Source organism: Bombus flavifrons, chromosome 7 (assembly GCF_040668555.2).
Source record: "Bombus flavifrons isolate JBK064 chromosome 7, iyBomFlav1_principal, whole genome shotgun sequence".
NCBI lineage: Eukaryota > Metazoa > Arthropoda > Insecta > Hymenoptera > Apidae > Bombus > Bombus flavifrons.
The window spans coordinates 6,270,101-6,288,105 of record NC_138448.1 but is presented as its reverse complement, the minus strand read 5'-3'; the positions used below and the strand labels follow the sequence as shown (position 1 = coordinate 6,288,105).

The following is an 18,005-nucleotide window of genomic DNA, read 5'->3' as shown; positions in this document are numbered from 1 at the left end:
CATTGAAATGTAATATCAGAAAGTGATCTATTAACAATTTCAATTTTATTCCACGCTACTTTAACCCTTCGCGATCGAGGGCTCCGCTAATAATATAAAATAAGTTAAAAATTTAATAAATCAATAAATTAAAAATTTGTCTTTAACCTGTCAAATCATAATTATCTCACGTATTTTTCCAACGAACATGTAAGATACAATCAGAAAAATAAACCGACGTATTGGTCGAAGATATATTACACTACCAAGCAAAATCGTATCGCACTGCGCGATGATAGTGAGTGAGTGAGTGAGTGAGTGAGTGAACGAGTGATTGGTGATGAGTGATGCAGCTATGACTCTTCATTCTACGCATATATTTAACCAATTATATGAAAACACGTTCTTTCTACTGAAATTACTTGGAGTATCTGGTAATATGAATAAACGAAACCTCCGAGTGCAAAGGGTTAAAACAGAAAACAATATAACATACGATTACTGTAATATTAATATTACTAACGAAAATTTACAAATATAATTTATCAAACAGAATACGTGTATATAGTAAACCAAAGAATACAATATATTATGCATTAACGACACAAAAATTAACAGATATTACCAGATCTAATTGCTCAATCACTATACCCCTACATGTTCGAATTCTTGGGCAAACACCAGCAAACAGTTCGATCGATATTTTCCAACCTTCGAATTAGCTGTTATAACTAAAATATTTTCCATCGTTACAATGCATCCCGTCCCCAATTACATCGTTAATTTCGTTTCCGAGGTTCCGCTACAATACTTCGCAACGAGCAATTCAATAATTGAGACAACGACTCGCGTGATGCGCAGCAGTACGCTGGCCGTGAATCAATTGCATCGGATTACCTCGATTAATACGATTTTCTAGGACTACGCTGTAATTTCGAGTTAATTAATACGATAAAGTGCAATCGCGATCCAATGGAAACGCCTTCATTCTTACTTTTTCACGCGATTTCACATCAGAGTCTAAGGAAAACGAGCTGCATCTTGCGGCATCTTGCGGAAAAACCGAAATTCATAGGACACAGGAAACCTGGTAAACAATAAATACGACGTGGTTCCACGCTATGGACGCAAAATCAATGTTGGATGCCACGCTAATTCGGTTGGCGGCTGGACAGGTCGAAGCATAGAGCTCAAAGTGTTTCCGTTCCCTCATCCTCCCTTCAATAAATCTTGTTTCTTTCTCTCTCTCTCTCCCTCTCTGTCTCTTTCTCTTTCTCTTTCTCCTCTGAAAACTCGATCATCCGATTTTTGTAACGGAATTTGTTTTGTCTTCCTGTTAATAATCTGTTAATACCAATAAGTTGCCTAATCGCGACACTTCTTGAGAAAATTTCTTTTACTCGCAAGGCCGCATGATTTTGGCGAAACTCACGCGTGTTGCGTTTTGTTTCACGTTTGGAAATCCATGTGAAAAGAGTGCCCGGAATTAGGATGAAAAATATGTTTATATTGTCTATGAAATATCTTGGAAGCTATTTGGTTTCAAAATAGTTGCAATATAGAAATACCTTGTTTGTAAAGAAGCTTGACTCTATTGAGATTAATCGTTTGGTTTCTGAAGATTTCAATGTGAATAAGATTTTACAGAAAATTGAAAGATGTAAAAATACGCGCGAAAGTGTACAAATATGCAAAGTCTAGCAGCTATTAATAGTCCAGTAAGTAAAATAAATTTCTGTCTAGGTTCTTCTCCTTCGTCACGCTCTATAAAAACATAAATTTAAATAAATATCAGCATTGAGTGTAGCGATTTAGTCGATCTGATATTGGAACGAAAAAACCTGTTTAAAAATGGAATCGATCAATTTAACTTCTCACTGGCTCACTTATCAGCGTTTATGTAACTCTTTCTCCCATTTCCTCTGCGTGAAACATGCAGCTTGGGAGTTTCGATTCGATAAAAAGTTGCGACTCTGAATATCCTTTGATCGTAAATTGAAGCATGAAAATATCATATATGTCGTTTTTCGCTCTGAAACTGGATGAAAGAGGGAAATTGACTTGGTTCTTTCGCTATTCCATCTTTTTCTTTTTTTCTATCTTTCGGCTACGGAATTTCTCTGCCTATGGTGAAATTTGTAAAATTTAGTTGAATGTTATTACGAGATACGCGATTTATCGATGAAACGAAAGAAGAGAAATATTCACTAGTTGAAAGCTTAGTAGAACAACGTTTACTTCGCAGATGTGGAACATTTATTTCGGTTACCTATCGGTTGTATCGTTATCGACTTGCCAATCATGAAACGCAGACGCCACCGGCCAGTTTATTCAATAATAAATTATCTGACGCGTCGATTGATCACGAACACATGCTGTCCACGAAATTGAATTGTGTTCCAATCTCTGTATTATATTGTAACGCTCTTCCGTTTTGTAACGATTCGTTTAGTCGTAAATATGGGGAATAAAAACAGAATTTTTACACTCAGCTCGATTCGCGTAATGGAAATCATAAAATTAACAAAGGACAATTGCAGTTAGATTTAAGATTAGGTAAGTGGCGAATAATGGCTCGTATTATTGATTCTTCTCTCCTTCTTTGAGGATATCTTCGTCGCTCTATAGCTTCTTTATTGTTGTAAGCGTGTAACCTTATTTTGTATAAATTAGATTAGTAACGAGGATTTAAGACGAGCGTTAATTTAACAATAGCATATGAATTCTTTTCATTGAGATTTTCACACGAGAAACTGATCAGCCTCGTGAAAAAGCTGATGCTGAATATACCACAAAATTTGAACAGGTTCTATAAAATTCCCCGATTTGATTATTTAAGTATATAATTAATATTCAGCATGCTAAAAAACGAACGACCTATTTTTCCAAATTTACAATTACCTATCGTAAGGAATTGTAAAAAGTCACAGGCTCCAAGGTAAACTTTCAAAAGATTTTGTAATTGTTTTCTGTTATTTTTCTCTGTGCTTAAATTTATGAAGGTGATCAGCGTGGCTCCTGAGCAAATTAATCTAACAGAATGAAATAATTTCAGTATACAATTTCAGTATTTCAATATATAATTACAGAATTTCAATATTGAAATTTAAATTATTATTTAGTGCTACGCCGTAAATAGTATCAATGATACTTATTACGTAAAGTACGAAATACAAAACAACGTATATTATTAAAACTCTAAAATTGAGTAACTATTGCTGTACCAAGAATACCAATTAAGAGTTAATCGCACGGATCTGCCTGAGTGACTAAGGAATTTTAACAATAGAAGATTTTTAATCGAACTTCTCTTTCAAGCTGAGTTGACCGTGATTCAATTCACGAATATCGGAGGGGAAAAGTCGTAGCAGTCTTCCAGTTTCGATTCACTCTCATCTCTTTTCGAGAGGGTACTCGCGATTCCTGCTGGTTCATCCATTGAACCTCATTCTTCGACGTTCTTTTAATCCCTCGTCTTCCATAGACAAGTCGTAAATCTTTCGAGAACTATTAGGTTGTCCAAAAAGTTTCTTTCGTTTTATGAGGAAATAATAGACGCACAACTTTTTTTATTTTATATTATTTTGTCGAATTACGTACGATCCATTTTCTTCTGTTGAGATAAATTTCACAGGCTTAGTTTCACGTTTGTACGAAGGTGCATCGTTCTAAAAAACACGTTTGCGAAAGAAAGACACTTTCCGGACAACCTAATACTTTCTCTGTTCGTAAAAATTCTGTTCTACGTTTATTTCGTTCTTTCATATTAAAGAAAAGCGATACTGATCGATAAGTTACTTGATACCGTTTAGTACGTGTAACTGGTTAAAATATAGTACAACTGGTTGTTACGATTTTCGTAGCCTTCAAATATTTAGTGTGTCTCATTAATCGTACTATAATTAGGATAAGGTAAAATCTTCTACGTGAAGAAATAAATCGAAAATGTATAGTACAATTTTATCCTATGACGTTCTTCTTTTTGGAGAAGATAGATTTGAAATATTTTACGTCAGAAATTTATAAAGCTTATACGTTTTACAAAACCTGTTGCTTCGTTGAAAATAATATTTGGTAGGATATTCTCTCAGTCAAATTTTTTTAAGTATTTTTACGATTTTGTTGTCTCAGAGTCATAACTTTACAATGCTATATCTATACGCAATTGTTTCATTACGATATATGGGATACTTGTGTAGTCAATTATAATCATGAAGATAAAGAGTAGTAAATGGTATAATTGAAAAACACGATTTTGTTAATGTAATTTTATCGAATAATGTTAAAAAATAACTAGAAGTAATATTAATAACTACCTTTTAAAAATATCTGAAACGAAGATTAATGGAAAATATAAAATATAAAAAATATTGAAAAGCCCTCTGAGTTGTCTTGTTATTTTATAAATTTTTATTATAGATACTATACGAATTTCCAACTATGCGAATAATTTTCCCATTTAATTTAGGAAAAGTTTCATAAACTAAATATATTTCATTACGGTATATTTAACTCTATTTAATTGCATTATCCTATATTTAGCTATGTTTAATATAGAACACCTGCGTCCCATATATAATATAGTTTATATGTAAATATAATACAGCTTCATTGACGGTATCCAAAAATTTTTTTTTAGGCACGGATTGGCTGGGTCTTTGATGAGAACGTCGGCTATTATAGCCGATAAATTTTCATTATCCCTCGTGTCATCAATTTCGCGGCACGGAAATTCATCGTTGCTCGAGCCACGCGAAAAATATCCAGGCCAAAGGAAAGGAACGAACGAAAGAAGGGGAGGGGGGAATGGAGGAAGAAAAATGCGAGAGAAATAAAAGGGAGGAGGCCGAAAAGAGAGCTGTTCGTATTAGGTCGGTGAGGTACGTATAGACGACTTTGAAGTGGGTACATGAATAAAAAATATGCCGCTAACACGCGTCGACCTATTTCAGCTTCTTTCTTCTTACTTTCTTGTAACCATGAATATTAAAACGCGTATAGTTCGTGAAATGTTAAGGGCCAGTTATCGAGTAGAAATTTTTGAGGAATTAATCGATACATCGATTCTGTTTTATCTTTCACTTTTCTTATGAATTTCAATAACTCTGAAGGAAAGCAATCTTTCGTTTATATTTAGATTTAATTAGAAACATCGTAGTTTAGACAAAATTATTCATTAAAATATTTCATTATGTAATATGGAAAAATATGTAAAATATTCGAGGAATAGTACTCGATATAATATTACCCAGTGTCATTATCGAGTATTATTTAAATTATATCTATAAAAATATTAATTTGCATATTCATCCTACAGCATAATCGATATACAAAAGTATTAAGATATAAAAACATTAAGGGATTAATAAACATAAAAGTTTATATTATGAAATAATTCATCTCTTCTAGGTGATGTTTTTAATATGTTATTATTCATGACAAGTACTGTTTTATTATTATGTTATGAGATGCAAATGGTAGGTGGGAATGACAGCGGATGAATGGGATTATATCATTGAGCAGAACATTTTGACAAGAAGTATTTATAACTTCCAGCGCTAAATAATAATACAGTAATGCATGGAAAAGATAAAATGATGAACATTGTATTTTTCTGATTGTACCTTAGAAGTTTGAACAGTGTTTATGATTTTTTAAAATGACCAATATACGTAATCGACATATAGAATTCAAAATTCTTTCTAAAAACTAAATGCAAGCACAAACACTTACGTCCATTTCACCATCAAAAATGTCAAACTTCGGATGAAAATTCCTTCCACAAATGAAACACAAGCGAGGAATTGAAACTTTCATTTCACTTTCCAATCCTAAACTTCACTCTTCATTCACTGCCAGAGCAACAAGTTCAGAGGATTCATTCGTACCTCGAAACAGTAGAAAGCAGGAAAAAAAGACCGGACACAAAGTGAAACAAAGGACACGTATAAATTAGAATATATTCATTTTGCTACGATTACTGTCACGATTACTGCACAGAAAATAATCGATTCAAACTGACCAGCAGTCTCCTCGTATAAAAATTGCTGCAGTCAATCAGATCAAATAAAAAAGAATCGAAGAAAGCAAAGGGAAGAACCGAAGACGCACAAAAATCAGAATAAATTTTATAATTATTCGATAGACAATGATCGTGCGAAACTCAACGTCGATGGTCTTGCGTATAAATCCAATAAAGGATGGACGATGCAAATTTATCAGCAGTATCCTCGCATAAAAATTCCTCACCCCTTCGACCAAGTAAGAAACCACACGAAATGAAGAAAAGAAATTACACACAGATATAAATTAGAATGATTTCTTGTAACTACATCTAGCGTCACGATGATTCCATGGAAGATGTGGTCGATTTAAACTCACCGCCAGTGTCCTCGCGCGGATATTCCACCACCCTTTCGAGCAGGTTGGACGAACACTCGTACGGAGCGCCGCTCGCACTGAGCTTGCACGCGAAACGAATCCGGGGTCCTCGTGTTCCTTCGCCACCACTTGCTCACCTCCCTCGGCTTTCCAGCTACGTCGAGCACGATGCGCAACCTCGGAATATTTATGCCACCATTCCGCTTCCGTTCCAACCCTCCCCGCCGGCCGAACGAGCTGTTCGAAACGAAAATTGTTTCACGACTCGGAAGGTTTCCCTTCTCCCCTTCCGACCTACACGTATCCGCGCCTCGGCTCGTTTCCTCCCCGGCCACCGACAAATCTTCTTTTCTTATGCAAATAAACGAACGATCGGTATTTTGAACGCGGAACTCCCGTGGTTGGATTAGTAGCGTTAAATATGCGAGAGACTTCAGGTTCGTTGACGTCAGGTACGTTCCTTGAAGCGTGATGGTAATTTTAGACTGACGCGAATTGTTCTTCTTAGGCTTGTTGTTTCGCAAATAGACTTTTACGATGGCTGTTGATTTGATTGACGAAAGCGCAAAGTGAGATTTCGGGGAGTGAGGTCTGTAGAATTTTGAACATAATTGGAAAGTGTAGATATTTTATAATTTTATGGACAGGATGTATGTGGAATAGTCAGTTTTCAATGAGACGAGTATTCTCTATTAAGCTTCTAAATTATTTCATGTATTCGTACGTGGAGCTAGTCTAAAGTCTATTATTATAAATACTAAATATACAGAAAATTGGTTAGGTGTTCGAACTGTATGACATATCCAAGTAAAATCATATATCTAAAAAGACGAGATTCTATGTTTTTTGTTTTGAGGAAATGGGAATAATTTCTGAATTTCTCCACTGGTAATTAGTGATACACAAAGTTGGTAAAAACAAATCAAACAGATGTTATATTCAAATACGATTGCTCACGTGCAGCGGATGCCTGGCAGCCACAGTAGAGCGTGCCTGTCTATGGTCAGACGCGTGCAAACAGGTGGAAAACACGAATTAACAGTAACATCTTAATCTTAAATCTTCCTACACCTTAACACATCGTTACAATTCCACGTATTTGCCCTTTCGAGTTCTCATTTATTCTATTAAAAAGTTTCTTTAAAGTTCTGATCACTGAATTAATTGATTATACATAATCTACAAAATTTAATTTCTTTTTGTAACCTTCAAAAAAAGCGATGTCTATGTTAAAATACCGTCAGGCAAAAAACAGTTTCTGCGACCATTATCATCGTTATCATGCGAACACAGTCTCATGGTAATATACCTCTCGCATTTGCATAAAAAGGCATTTTTAATATTTATCTAATATTATGAATATTATGAATATTTATGATGTATTTCTCTTTTTTTTACAGTAATCTGCTTCAGCAAACCTTAGGTTACTTATTTATCAAAAATTCCTGATTTAAAGACGTAGTACTCCGTTGCGAATATTCTTCGTTCACTCGACGAAATCCTTACACTTCTAAAATTATAAATCAGAGATGCAAATTAAATAAAAATATTTCATCGATTTCCAATCTGTCTTGAATAGATTGATAAGATCGCGAAGGTGAATATTTTTTATGGCCCACGAATATAATTCCAATCGAATTGCCATGAATATTTGATCCGACAATCGCGTGAAGATACTTGTAACTCACGCTGGGATGATCCGCGTGAGCGAATTCATCATCACGCGAGATTCCCTCGCAACGCGTTTTCATGTAACGCTATATCCATCGCGTAAACGTGGCCACGTGAACAGGGGAAGGCGGCGAGTGTACGTTAAATATTATGCCGTAGCTGGGTTGGTTAATTGGTCAGAGCAAGCCAGTTAGTTTCATTACGTTACCTCCATCTTCGTGGGTTTCGCACAATGGAGGCCTCTTCCAGTATCGGGGCCACTAGGCCTGCGTGCGTTCTAGAGCCTCTTTATCCGAACGAGACCGATTCCTCGATCGAATTCTATCGTTCTCCACAGTTTCCGCTTTCTTTTTCGTATTTTTCATATTCTGATGAGACATGGATTTTAGTAAATGATTTTTTGACATATTAGTATGACGTATTACGTAAATAAATTGGAATTTCTTATGTAAACTATAACTGGTGCATAAACACGTTGCGTAAACTTGGCTTAATTCCTGGTTTGTGATAATTCATATGTTCTAATTTTACCGATGAAAATTATATCATCCAGAAAATATTATGACATTCAAACGCTGATTTCAGTAACTGTATCTTCTGAGATGACAGACAACCGTCTCTATAACTTATGAAAATTTTTGTGGATATAGCGCAAGTTTGAGTTAATTCCGACTGCGAACTGAAGCAATTAGTTACACATATAGTAGCAAATATTTATTGTCTAATATTCACTATTACACTACACACTGTATGATGCGAACAATCGAATGAATTTCCAACTCAATAGCAGTATTGTTTAATCTCAAAGCTGATACAAACGTATTACACATATCGCTGACGTAGTCGACTGCATATGTGCATAGATGAAGTATTATGACAGAATTACCGATACGTATTATGCGAGGACAGGGAACACCATTGGAAATGTCATTGCATGTTAAGAATAACATTATATTGCGATAAAGAAAAGACATCTATAAGAAATGAGCAGAATTGCAAAGGCAAAAGCTGCATAAATCTCAGATGTATCAAATAAATTCCTTAAAACATGTACGATGAATATATTACGAACATTCTTAAAAGAAGTTCTTTTCGATAAGCTTGAACGCATAATTTTTCGATTCTATTTCCCAGCCCCTCTCATATAACCTCTTTTCCAATATACAACTAAACTACTCAATCTTCCATTTCCTAGCCTGACTTGTAAACTGTTTCCCAGCTTCTCTGCAAGCCTCTCTTCCATCGTATAACCCTCTTCAATCCTCTTTTTCGATCAGACTTTACTCGAATACAAAAATTCTTATCGTGACAACACATCGTTATACTATTCGCGTGAGAATCAAATTTGATCGAGGATATTTATGTAAATTTACACCTTCGTGTATCAAAGACATTATTTAGATGAAAGAAAAAAAGAAAAAATATGTCAAAAGGCAAGTTTATACTTTAATGAATGATCAATGAAATAGATTGTAAGCAGAAATTTGTTTATTTACCAAATATTCTGGAATATTATAAAGAATACATTTTTGTATATTAGGAGCGTTTTACGGATTTTCTCGTTTCTAAATTTCCTATGGATGGATAAAACTCTACACTAATGTTCCAATATCTATGCACATTAATATTTCAATGGAAATTAATATTTTTACATTGGGTAGGTATTAGGAGAGTATTAATTAAAGAAATGTTGAGATTAACAAGAATAAATTATGCAAAAGATCGCTATGAAGAATGACATCTTTTTATTTAGCACCGAATCTATCGAAAAATAGAATATTTTTATCATGCAGTAGTGATTTTTATTCAAAGCTTCTCTAGTTTCTCAAAAATGCATAGAATGTACGTTGCATAACCATCTATCAACCACGCGTAGTAAGTATATGGTAGATAGTAGCAACGATAATATGGAACAAGTTTACTATAGAAAATTAGATCTCCTCGTAGAGGATCAAGCGTTTTAAAAATCAGAATGCTTTCGACATTTGTTGAATGTTCTCATTGAAAGTCTTTTCAACTGACCGCGAACGTTTAAAAATCCACACAGTCTAATAATCGACTCAAGCCAGCGAATAACGAGGACCATAACTTTATCTTGCATTTTTCGATCGAAAGAAGAAAAGAAGCAAAGAAGGTGAACGTAACGAAGGAAAATAAAGAGGATAAGAAGCGCGTGCACGAGAATTACGCGAGCTTCGAAAGATCGTGGAGGGCATCGTTAATGACCCACTCTAAGTGGCGAAGAATTGCACGCTGGCACGCTCTCCACGTACCCTGATCGAATGCAGGGCCTCTAAAATGCTGAACTACGTCCGCAAGTTTTGTTATCGTTGCCAGAGCGAGGTGACAGAGCTTTAGTGCAAGGTTAGTCGGCGATGAGTGAAGTGGCAATCCTCTGCACGGCCATTGTTCTTCGGTAGCGGCTAGGACCAGAAAGGATTTCGTTCGAATTCCTGCCGTGAGTACATTGCTTCATCGGTACATTGGATGGAATATTTCTAAAAACCGACGTTCCTACGTGTCGATTTTGATTCCTTTCTCTCTGATGTCTCTACATCATTTACGCACGCAGCGAGTCTTCTGGATTTAGAGTTTGTTCAGACTATTTCTCATTGAGAATCTCTAAAAGAGTGAAAATGATATGGTGTCTTTCTCTCAAGGTTATCGGTTTTCTTTATTCTTGATCGAGTCGTTAAAAGTTTGTCTTAGATATATTATGTAATGATTCTCGAGGGAAATGTTATCACTTTTACTTGCAGGCTTTTAGTATTCGAATTATGAAGGTTTAATATGTGTAAAAATATATGTATACATTATAAAAAAATGTTAAGCTATGGCTACATCGAATTACTCCTAGTGATTTTTGTTTTGAAACGATAAATTCTCAGTGGTAATTTTCTTCAGTTCGATAGAATTCTGATGCAAAAGTTTTCTAACAGAACACAAAGTTCTGAGCTGACTTTCTCTTAAATTCTTGAATTTTATTTATAAAAATCGGTCTGTGTCATTTTAACAGATTTAGCAATCTTAGTGTTGAGAGGGTGGTTTTTCATTTCTTTGTTTTAGCGGGGTAAATATAAGAGAACTGTAAGTCGTTAGCTTAGTGAAAGCACGTTTCGCAGAAATAATTAATGCATCTTTCATTCCATTGTATTAAACTGTGATTAATCGCGACGAACGTGCAATTAAGATGTGTACCGGAGAAAAATCTGCTGCATTTAGCTGCGTGAATTCGAGTTAATCCGAGGCAGCGGAGAAATAATCCTATCGATAAATAACACGTAATTTTGTCGTATATTTCATGCCAGGAAACCTTGTCGACTTAAAAATTGTGAATTTCATAAATGATAATAAATTTACCAAACAATTTGTTTGTTTCTCATTAGAAAATCGATCAATTTTAAATTCTGAGAGAACGTGTTTCACAAATGATGAAGAATTTTCGAAACAATAGTGACAAAATCTTTAATTTGATCTCTCAATAAAAAAAATCTATACTCTCATTATGTTCTTAACTTCACACGAATTTAATCTGACAAATTGTTACTTGGTATTGAAATAAACCAAATTTAACATGCAATCTTATGGTACAATATTTCAATTATTAATTTTTCATAAAGAATTTTTCAACGTTTCTTAACTTGAAAACCTAAAGGAACAGTGAAGAGATATCTTCAGTCCTATGTAATTAAAATAAAACACTACAAAATACATTGTTATGGACGCTTCGAAAATTCAAAACAAAGTCCTCCACGTGAATAGAGATATAGCACACATAGGATTAATCTTTCAATAATTTTCTAATAATATTTACGTATATTCAAAAATATTTCTAACAAATATAATATTAGTAAAATTGTGTACAATTCCAAGAATACATATTTCGCTGAAGATGGTCTCGCGTGAGAGAATTACCTGAATTTAAGTACAAAACAGAAACGGAACAAAAATCTACGGCGGATCAGGTCTATTGTCCCAGCGAATGGAACTTGAAATCGAATTTGGATTGTTCGCCACGGCTACGATTTCCAGGTAAATCGATACATTCTGAAAAGCAAGGAAGCCCGTGGGATGGGACAACAAAAATAAATTGAGAAGATTAATTGCAATCACCACATAGGTCGGGTTACACCATTGTTTGACCGACGTCCCTCCTGAACTTCGAAACTGGGTTGCATAACGCGGTCGAGGCACGAGCTTAGCCCTGCATCGGGCTAAAATTTCATACATGCTCGTCAAAGAAAGCCCAGACGATGTTAATTACCATTTTCAACTATGAAAATTATCACGGCAACTTAGAATTGCGCAGCATCGTCTCTGTCCATCTATTAACACGACGTAACATTTCTTCTTCTAGAAAGAAATTCAGAAGAAAAGATGATTGTGTCTAAAAAAAGAAAACACGAGATTCAAGTTTACAGCCATAGAGAATTTTCATCGTAACGTTGCGTTTACACAATTTTTATGTATTATTTTGCTACTTGGTTCTTAATAAGTTAATTGGCGCCGTGATCAAGGGCACTCGAGAAACAGAGTCGCGAGAATTCGAGACGTAGAGATCGTGGGAGTCAACGAATTTCTCGAGAGAAAAGTTTATTTGCTCGAGAGGAGATAAACTCTTAAACGACATGTAATTTCTTTTCTCTTGTATTTTCCTAGCGTTTCGTTTAGTTTCTCTCCCCTCTGATAAAAAGTTACGATAGCTGACATGGTTCGTTTTAATTTGAATTTCGTATCGATGAAAAGCATTTTGAAAAATCTGATTTTTGATTGACAAGTTTCTTGATCGAAGAATATTAAATGGAGAACCTTTTAATTGAAAAAACATTGGGTTTTTAAAACCACCGAACAGCTTGTTTTAACTTCTGAAACTTTTCGGTCGGGATAGATCTTTGGAAAGTAATTTTAATGATACGCTTAATGATTCGCTTAGTACACCACACCACCTAGAATATTTTCAATTGAATTTTTTATTGCAAAAATTTATTAATATTGAGAAAACTTTATTCTGCAACTGCATTCTCTTATACAAATATTTCTTCTTCATTTGCTTACCCACCTCATTCTACAAATATTTCATCCACGATAATTTTGTAGCTCGCTCTCTTTTATAAATTTGTTCAAATAATTAATATACGCGGACAATAGTCAAACGAAATCCATTTGTCACTCTATTCAATTATTTTACAAATTTCCATTTAATATTAAGAGGAAAAATATTTGATTCGTTATTTTCATGATTTATGCTAAGGATCGCGCTACATCAAAACTTTCTGTTCGTAATGTACGTCAATTTTAATGTCATCTGAAGGTTGGAATTATTCTGTATTCCTATCTCATTTAAAATTTAAACTCCACTCTGTAGCATTAATTTGCAGCAGAGACAGCGAATGTATGTAGTAGTCATCTTATCCGTATGCTACAGCGTTCAACGAATTTGCAACTCGTTAATCTAAGCGACACGCAACAAGTATTTTGTTTTAGCAGCATTGCCATTCGTTTCAACTTCATCTGAGCGAATGGAAAATCCACGTTCGATCAAAGGAAATATGGTGCGCGAGTCATTCAATTAATTGTCGTATTTATTGACAGTTTAATTAGTTTGCACATTTTTTTATTTTCACCAAAAATTCTCATCAATTACAGCCTCCCGTTCTAATGAATTTGAAAAAATTAGTTGTTTTATATACAATGATAAAATGAGAATATTTTAACGTTAATCGAACAAGCTTTCCTTTTAATCAGTAAAAATTACATCCTCGCGAAAGTTATGACCATCGATATATTCTACCAATTCACGATATATTACGCGTCGTTAATAACGAATTAAAGAGCTCGTTTTCAAACATAGATCGTACAAAAATTGTTCATCAACCGAATTTGACGAATCGCGAGGCAATTTCTTTTAATTGAAAAAAGAAACGCGACGTCTTTTAATCCACCGAGGAGATTATTCGTACGGTTGTAAAATGTCGAATAGATAAAGATTGTACGCGTCTTGTCTTAAGCTCTCATTAGTGTAGGTTGATTCGTGCAGTAAAAAAAAGAAGGGGGAAAAATAACTTTACTAAATTCAACCAGGCAGCTTTCGTCGTATTAAAAGTTTTAGGGTTGTTTTATAATTATGAGCCGGGGTTTGCGACAACGCGACACAGTTTACGATAGTTCGTCGCAGTTGGCAATACTTCAGCAACGCGCGGAATAACAGACGATGAAAAATAGTGGTGCAAAAAAACGAATGATTTATTATAACGGATGTCGTCATTGATCTGGAAACTCATTAAACGAGAGGATTACGGCCATATTCGCGGGTTGTATCCGCGACGGATATAAAGCGACAAATTCCGTGGATAGGTTCGACAACGTCGACCACTTGGACACAATACTCCTTGATTATCCGTGTGATTTTATTCGTGGGCGTCGAATTTCCACGAAAATTCGAAACTGTATGCCACGGTTTCGTAAACCGGTGTTCCATCGCGAAAGTGCTGGATGAAACTGAGTATACAACGTTCAATTCGCGCAATTCTCTTCAATTGACATCATTCCGCCCTATGTTGCACGACGTTTACGTCACGTTTCGAAGAATTTGACATAGGAAGGCGCGAACACCATAAATCAATTGTTCGACAGGCGATCGATCGATTTTAAAGTAAGCTTAAACGCTGTTAGATGAACGGCGTCAAGTGAGTTGGCCGTCGTGTCGTCTGCCGGAAATCGAGCTGGCGACACCAGTTTCGCGCTTGTCACGCGCAAGTGTTAGATTGTTTTAAATGGCGTGACGCGGATGACACTTCTGTAATTGTTAAAATTGTTGATTCTTGCCTTTGAGATAACTCGCAAAGAATTGTAAAAGATAGCCTATTGTCAAGAGGAATTTCTCAGGAGTTCGATGGTTCGTTAAGAGGTTCAAGTTGTGCGATTTAGTATTGTTAAACACTGTATTGTGCAACTATTTGCACGTTCATAATGTGTATTGATAAATCTAAATGGCGTGACGCGAACTATACTAAATGGCGTAATTGCTAAAATTGTTGGTTTTTGCCTTTGCGATAACTTTAAAAGCTTCCGTGAAAGATAGCGTATCGTCGAGGTCCGAAGTTTTTTCAAAAGTTCTCCGGTTTTATTTCAACTCGTATACTTTAGGATTTTTACGCAGTTTTACGCAACTACTTGGACTTTTATAATGTGTATTGATAAATTTAAATGTTGTGACGCGAATGATATTAAATATTATAATTGTTAAAATTGTTGATTCTTTCCTTTAACATAGCTTTAAAAAGCTTCTATAAGAGCTAGCGTATTGTCAAGGTTTCTCAAAAAATCGGAGTTTTGTTGAAGATTCAAACTGTGTGGTTTAGAATTCTAAAACATTGGATATTTCCTATTTTGAAACATTTTATAGCTGCGTTTTACGTTTAAGATATCCTAAATCTTCATTTATATTACAGATTGTATCATTATGCTGTTATATCTTTAAATTATAAGACCGTATCTTTAAGACTAATTATTAATCATCTTAGAATCTCACGATTCTATCCTTCAACTTTTAAATTACGTTACGGTATCAAATCATATTACATGATAATAAATTTTACCAACTTGTTGAAATAGCTTGTACTCTGCACAAATCAAAATCGTATTATCACTAAATTGATATACAGCGAAGTTACTGTACGTTATAGCAACTTTTCAAATCGATCGAAAATCAAAAACGATGCGGTTCGTATCGCGGCAAATAGTATACCGTGTGTCACAAACATGAAGGTCTTGTAGTACACATTGAAAACTGTGGAAAAATATATATTACGATATTTATATATTATTAATATTATAACATTGCGAAGATATTCGTTGTTGCAATTTAATTACATTAGGGTTGAGTAAATTAAGCTCATTAAATGTCAGTATAAGAAGAGACAAAATTACATTTTAAATTAAGAACATCGATTTCAAAAATCTCTCGATATTTTTTATTTCTTTTTTTTCTCTTAAACATTATAGATCTTTAACTACAGCGCTTTGCAATTTAATATACTCGCGTTTAATAATTTTGCAGAAGTCCTAAAATAGAAAACCGCGAATTACAAATATTAAACCTTAATCGTTTCCTAGCATTAATTCAAATAAATCCAGGAAATTCTTCAGAGTCATTGATAATTGTCTTACCTGGTAGTAAGTACTTTAATTACGAAAAAACGTTACATTACATCGACGACTGTTAATGCGTTAACTGAATTATCGTTTATAGACAAGTAAATTAAGTCTCCTTACATAGAAATACAAAATTAGATTTTACGTTAAAAGCATTGATTTTAGAATCTGTATTGGTCGATCTTATAATTCTACGCCTGTACGAAATTCTGGCAACACTATATCGGAGAACGGAATGGCATACTCATGGGAATAAGGAAAAATACAGTTTAAATTATTAATATAAGAACTACTTCAAGTAAATTCAGATTTCCTTCTGAATAATCATGGTTTTCCCATGCTGAAAAATGATCGAGGAACGTGAATAGTAAAGAACCATTTCTTAGAATTAAATGAGTTTCTATATTTCATTTTCCTAATATGAAATTTTACCAAATACCAAAATTAATACGCTTGGACCTAATTAAATAGTATGATATAATAAATACAATGTTATACTAAATTAATATATTAATAATTACAATGCTAAATGTATTTCGAAATTATTTCTTATTCCCTTTAACAAAATCCTTGCATCTATCATGTTTTTGCAACAGCCTGTATATACAAGGTGTCTCGTCTTGATCGAGCCAGGCAAATATCTCTTAAACCGTAAATTATTGGAAAGAAGTGTTTCTTCGAAAAATACATAGCTTCGAGATCTCTTCGGTGACCTTCGTTTATTCAAATGGTTTCTACATACATTTTTTTTATACGCTATTCGATGGATTTTTTAATTCCCTACAAACCAGTATTAGAGTACTTCAATGGAAAAATGATTAGTTCAAAAGGTATTCCAGCTTCAACCTTGTAAAACTTATCGCATGAAAGACAAGGAAAGATAACACAGCGCACTTACGTTTATATGTTTCTTGTCCTCCACACGCTTAATTTTGATGAAATTAACAATGAGATATCTTTTAAGCTAAGAATTTTCAAATGCAACTACCTTGATACTTTTCCGTAGAGAATTAAAAAGTGCATCGGATGGTGTATAAAAGATAAAACGTACAATTCAATTGGAAGAAACAACGGTTATCTTAGAATCTCGTAAACGCTTCCACTTAGACAAATCTATCTGAACGTCGTAAGATGGGCCAATTGAAAGCGTATCAATTTTATTGTACGCTCTTTCTCGAATTACGTATAGTTTAGGATATATGTTTGCGTGGAACGATCAAAATGAGACACCATGTACATTAATACATTCCAGATTCATTATCGCGAAATTGCGTTTCCCTTTGACTTTTTCGAGTTTCCGGGACGCGACAGCACGTTCCATTCAACCGCAATTCGCGTACTCGCTTACAATTAGTCAGGGTCGCGATACTCGCGAGTTCCACTCGCGCGATTAGTCATAATGGCTATTATTTTATTGTGTAACAGCTTTTTCCCTCGTTGCTTGCCAATCGAATTGCCTGTTACCGAGAGGCACTACTCGACACGCCCGCGTCTTTAAACGTTAAATACCTTGAATATTAATGTCAGCGACGTCTGATATAGTCCATTTTACCGATGATGAAATCCACTCGATCACTAGGGAAAAACACGGCGTAACGAGGGCGTATATACACGAAACGTGGATCATTTGCTCCGCACGATCGATCATGCTAATGTAACGAATATAACAAATCGTTACGATAGCTTCTACTCTTGGAAGAAAGAATAGAAATACCAGCAGGCACTGGGAAAATGACAAATGTACAGTCATTTCCAAGTAATCCGCATGTCTTGAAAACATTGACATTCTTTGTTTAAATAAATCATGTAAGAGTCACTCT

The 18,005-nt window shown here is 34.6% G+C and overlaps 1 protein-coding gene across 1 annotated transcript in view; it reads left to right on the top strand.

Moving 5' to 3' along the window:
* The first annotated feature begins 10,354 nt into the window (after positions 1-10,354).
* The window catches only part of LOC138181585 (carcinine transporter), a 56,124-nt gene continuing 48,473 nt past the window's right edge, over positions 10,355-18,005 (top strand). The window contains exon 1 of the mRNA XM_069116524.1: positions 10,355-10,489. The gene's annotated coding sequence lies outside the window, so the exon portion shown is untranslated. The remainder of the gene's footprint in view (positions 10,490-18,005) is intronic.